Genomic DNA, 6000 nt, shown 5'->3' with positions numbered 1-6000 from the left:
CCTTATGAAAATGTTGCCGGTGTGATTTCTTAGAGCTGTTGCTCAAAAGGGTTTAGATTTCTTCCCTTCTTGCACAGGAAGAGAGCTGGCATCTTGCCTTTTTTTCCAGGGTCACCAATATTTTGGATACATTTGGACTTTTGAGCGAATGCTGTGGGCACCAACCCCCTGGTGATTCTCAGAACACACAAAGGCTCCCGAAGACAAAAAGAGAGAAAGTGAACACATAACACACTTTGCAGAAGGCACCCAGGTTCAATCCCACTGCATCTCCAGGTTGCATGTTTAAAACACAGAGAACTGCTGCCAGTCAATGTGGTCAACACTGGCTTAGCTGAGCTAGCGGTATAGTGGAAAGCTCAGTAGTAGAGCATAGGCTTTGCATGCAGAAGGTCGCAGGTTCAATCCCTGGCTGCTCTAGGTGGGACTGGGAGAGATTGGCCTGAAACCCTGGAGAGCTGTCGCCAGTCAATGTAAGCCAGGCATGTCCAAATTCTGGCCCGGGGGCCACTTGCGGCCCTCGGGCTGGTTTCAAATGCCCAACTACCCACCCCTCCCTGGCAATTTTGAAAAAGCAATCTCTTGCGGCCCCTGAGCATCTGCCCACAAAAACCATTTCCTTTTTGCGGGCTCATCACGAGCTCTCCCCTCTGCGCGGGTGTGTGTGTGTGTGTCTAGCCCCCGCACTATTAGGGAGTCCCCGGCTGCGTCACTCCTAATGGGCATGGCTAAATAAATAAATAAATACTACAGTACACGTTCGGGACGTTGATGCTGCAGCGATGGCGGTGGAAGAAGCCTAGGGCCTCTAAATCTAGGGGGCCTCGCCAGCCCCCCCCCCCCGCTCCCCAGCAGGCAGTCTCCCCTCTCCCAAAATTGCAAACCCAATACTTCATGCGAGGGCAGGGCAACTGGGGCCTCTAAATCTAGGGGGCCTCACCAGCCTGCCCTCTCCACAGTGCCGCAGTCTCCCCTCTCCCAAAATTGTAAACCCAAGACTTCATGCAAGGGCAGGGCAACTCAGGCCCAGCAACTATCATAGCTGCCAAGTTTTCCCTTTTCTCATGAGGAAGCCTATTCAGCATAAGGGAATTTCCCTTTAAAAAAGGGAGAACTTGGCAGCTATGAACTATGAGACTCAGGGCTAGCCAGTGGGGGCCAATTTGAAGCAGTGGGGCGCAATTGATTCCCCCCTTCCCCCAGTTCACAGCCAAAGTCTGCAAAATCTTATAGATATAAACAAAATCCATCTAGATTGACCTGATGCAGGGGGCCCCTTAGGAACTGCATGCGGGGCCCAATTTGGCCCAATTGCTCCAATTGCCTTAAGGTCATCCCTGATGAGACTGTGCAGGGGTTGGACTGACAAGCCCTGCACCTTCTAGGTCCCTGGTGTCACTATTCAGAGTACAGACTCAAGGACTTGTTATGGAAATAAGGGGGGCACTTATTGGAAATCAGTTTTGTCACCTCTCTTCCCCCCCCCCCGCAAACCTCGAGACAATGAGCCCAGCCACCTTTTAGTCCCAGTCGCATAAGCACTACACTACAGCATGGCCATAAACCTGTACTCTCAACTGCTGAAATATACACCCAATATGTAGCAATGGAGATTTATATTACTGCTTTATGAATGAACACTGTGTTTTATGAATGGACTCTGTAACCAGCAGGGAATGCTTCAGCTCAGCCTTTGCACTGTTGATCGAACACCCCCTGCTGTGCAGATAATGGAGAAAGCTCATAAATTGTATCCCTTCTGGCATCCTTGCCAACTCTATTATGCTGGTGTGAACCCTGGTGCACCAGAAGCCCTCAATACCAGCAAATAAAATCCGCTCATACATCAGCGACTGATAAGACTTGTCAATCAGTTCTTCCAAAGTCTTCCTAAATTATAAAGCTCCAAACTACAGGCCAAAAGAGAGCAGGTCTGGGAAGAGCGAGGCATACGATGGGCACCACCAGTGAAAAGGCCCTGCTTCATGTAACTCCTGCCCTATCATTTGATAGGGTGCCCACTTGCCCTCCTTCTTGACATGGAATGCTCTCTATTGGAGTCTCCAGGTCCAGTACAAAAACCATAAGAAGGGAGAGCAGGGACCTTGAAGTTCCCAACAGCTGTTAAGCAAGCAAGCAAGCAAGCACACAGGTCACCTTTGTCACAGTCAGGACACCTATGTACTGGCGAAGCCTGCACCCAATCTTGTTTTTGCACAATCTTGTTTGTCCTCAGTAACCAAAATTATATTATCAACATATACAAGTAGAAAAGTTGTTTCCCCTCATTTGCAAGGAATCGTACAAAACAAAGTGGCACTAATAAAGAAAAGTTCCAGGGTGGCAACAGAAAGCAAACCAGAAATCCTTTTGCAGTTCATCAAAATTATCCAGCAATAACAAGTTATAGGAAAACTGGTGCTATTAACAGTAATCCTTCCAGTTGGTTAATTGGTTTGGCAACTTCCATGCATATGATGTGTAATGCTAATTATTTCCCCCAAGAGTTAAATGATAACTAATCAGAGGCAGCTACAGTTGCAAATGGCAACAAAATATCTGTGAAAGGAAGAGGAGCAGGTTTGCTCAAGTGTGTTGCAAGTAGAAATACTGTTTGTAATGAAGTTAGAGCAGTAGTTTACTTGCTTGAATTAACAAATAAGAAAGTTTTGAGAATTTAAATTCTAGATTAAAATTGATTACTTAATTGAGAAGGGGATTATTTGATGAAGTGAACATGAGTGAGTAACAAAAACACTGGGGCCTAATTTGAATAGTAGAGTGGCTGGTATCTGGTGGGCAGACCAAAACACTCATCAGGAGAGTTCACCACTCCCATCAGCCCATCTCCCATTCCCACCCACCCCCACCACCCTCTGTATATATATAGGGTCTGACACTTCTGTTTCTAGTGTATCTGAAGAAGTGTGCATGCACACGAAAGCTCATACCAAATATAAACTTAGTTGGTCTTTAAGGTGCTACTGAAGGAATTTTTTATTTTGCTTCGACTCAGACCAACACGGCTACCTACCTGTAACCAGGAGAGTTCAGTTATTGCAAAAGTTTTTCAGTGTTAATTTTATGTATTTTTATAAATCACCATGATATTCAACAATAATATATTATCTCCTTTAGAGGCGACATTGTGAATGGCAGAATTTTAAATACCCGTCGTCATCCTTGGCTTCACTCAATTTTGTTTATAACACTCTTCCATTTCCTTCTAGTTGTGAGGGTGGGGATGGGGAGGGGCCTCACAAATGGAATAGCTTAGGGCCTCTCTTCATCTAAATCCGGCCCTGCCTTGACCTCAACTGCCATGTTTCCCCTTCCTCCTTGCGTGCAAGCAGGAGGGGGCGGGGATCTCTCAGTTAGGCAGTATGGAGCCTCCCCATTGGAGCAGCCCCAATCCCATTCCTACTTACGTGCAAGCAGGAGGGGGCAGGGATCTCTCAGTTAGGCAGCACGAAGCCTCCCCATTGGAGCAGCCCCAATCCCATTCCTACTTGCGTGCGTGCAAGCAGGAGTGGGTGGGGATCCCTCAGCTGCAGTCCTGAAGATCTCAGTTTCACCCTTCGCATTAGAGCAGGCATGTTCACTTCATCAAATCATGCCTCAGTCCTCATGCTACAGTATCTGTTGGTGCTGCTGATGCTGTTGCTGCATGTTGTAGTCTCCATCATCTGGGGCACCAGGTTGGCAAAGGCTGCTGTAGAGTCTCAAGAGTTGAAGCAGCCCAGGAAAGGAGATGTCGGTAATAATGGAGAGCTTGTTTCTTTGAAGCTTGACCACAGTCACTGTTCTCTTCTGTCTCCTCAACACCTAAGTGTAAATGTTAAAAAAGAAAGAAAAGCTCAACAACATTGGCCGGTCCTCACTCATGTTCACTTCATCAAATCTGGCCCTCTTTGAAAAAGGTTTGGACACCATTGGTGTAAGCAATACAGTGGTACCTTGGGTTGCGGACCTGATCCGTTCCGGGGTGCCGTTTGCACCCTGAAAAGTCCACAACCCGAGTAGCGCTTTCATGCATGTGTGAAAGCGCAATAGAGCGCTTCTGCGCATGCACGAAGCATGCAGAACGCTTCTGCGCATGTGCGCAGGGCGGAACCCGGAAGTAAACACTTCCGGGTCCGCCACGTTCGTATCTTGAAAAAAACGCAACCCGCAGCGGACGCAACCCGAGGTATGACTGTATAGAGCTGGATGGGCAAATGGTCTGACTCAGGATAAGGCAGGGTCCTATTCCAGGGGTGCCAACTTGAATAAAATATTGGGGGGAGGGAGGTAAGCCCTGCCTCGCATATTTGATTAAAAGACACAGTGCACACATACCTTTTGAATGGTAATGCCTATCAACTTTGGGCGCGGGGCTAGGCTGCCTCAAATATTTTATTTCGGAGGGGACGAAGGGACCTCCTCCTCTAGGAGTCGGCTCCTGTGTATCCCTGTTGCGCACTAAATGGTAAAGCACACAGCAGAACTCCTATTAACAGGAAGCAAAAGATGAAGCAAATCTGAGGATTGTTCCTGCGACTTAACACGATTGTGTAAATAGAGAACCTTGTTTGGCAGCATGGTTGAAAGGCTAAGCTGTGCACCAGGCAGTCCCTTGTTTAAATCTCATTACTGGTAGGAGTTCATCTAGTGGCCTTTGGCAAACTGCTCTGTTTTTTTTTTGAAAGAGCCAATAAAACCCACCCCCTGAAAATTCCTTAAACCAAAAGTGTATATACTTATTGAGAAAGGAGTCAAACAGAAACAAAGCTGATAAGAAAAGCTGTCAGCTTCCTCCTCCACCTGATGGTCTCAGTGTTTCCCTTGCAGAACTCAGTAAGGGGGAGGATAGGGACAAACCTACTCAGTTGACTCTACCAGGTTGTGCCCCCCCTTCTCATTTTACAAATATAATTTTTTAAAAAACCCAAACCTTCTTTCTGTGGTTATATATTTTTGTTACTGCATACCCAGTTCAAGCCTGTTTGCTATTTTCCCTTTGCATTCCCTTTTAATTATTTCCTACTGCATGGGTTTGCTGTCAATCCTGCTAATATTTTAAGTTGCTTACAATGCGTCTTCAAACATGACTCCACCATATCGAGTAATAAGCAGGTGATAAGGAATTTTAAGATGGATTTTAACAAGGAGAAATGTAAAGTACTACACTTGAGCAAAAAAATGAAAGGCACAAATACAGGATGGGAGACACCTGGCTTGAGAGCAGTACATGTAAAAAGGATCTAGGAGTAGACCACAAACTTGACATGAGTCAACAGTGTGATGCAGCAGCTAAAAAAGCCAATGCAATTCTGGGCTGCATCAATAGGAGTATAGCGTCTAGATCAGGCATCCCCAAACTTTGGCCCTCCAGATGTTTTGGACTACAATTCCCATCTTCCCCAAACACTGCTGCTGTTAGCTAGGGATCCTGGGAGTTGTAGGCCAAAACATCTGGAGGGCCGCAGTTTGGGGATGCCTGGTCTAGATCAAGGGAAGTAATAGTACCACTGTCTTCTGCTCTGGTCAGACCTCACCTGGAGTACTGTGTCCAGTTCTGGGCACCACAGTTCAAGAAGGATACCGACAAGCTGGAACGTGTCCAGAAGAGGGCAACCAAAATGGTCAAAGGCCTGGAAACGATGCCTTATGAGGAATGGCTTAGGGAGCTGGGTATGTTTAGCCTGGAGAAGAGAAGGTTAAGGGGTGATATGATAGCCATGTTCAAATATATAAAAGGATGTCATATAGAGGAGGGAGAAAGGTTGTTTTCTGCTGCTCCAGAGAAGCGGACATGGAGCAATGGATTCAAACTACAAGAAAGAAGATTCCACCTAAACATTAGGAAGAACTTCCTGACAGTAAGAGCTGTTCAGCAGTGGAATTTGCTACCAAGGAGTGTGGTGGAGTCTCCTTCTTTGGCGGTCTTTAAGCAGAGGCGTGACAGGCATATGTCAAGAATGCTTTGATGGTGTTCCCTGCTTGGCAGGGGGTTGGACT

The sequence above is a fragment of the Zootoca vivipara genome, chromosome 16, assembly GCF_965207765.1.
Source record: "Zootoca vivipara chromosome 16, rZooViv2.hap1.1, whole genome shotgun sequence".
NCBI classification, from domain to species: domain Eukaryota; kingdom Metazoa; phylum Chordata; class Lepidosauria; order Squamata; family Lacertidae; genus Zootoca; species Zootoca vivipara.
Note: the sequence above shows the minus strand (reverse complement) of the source record.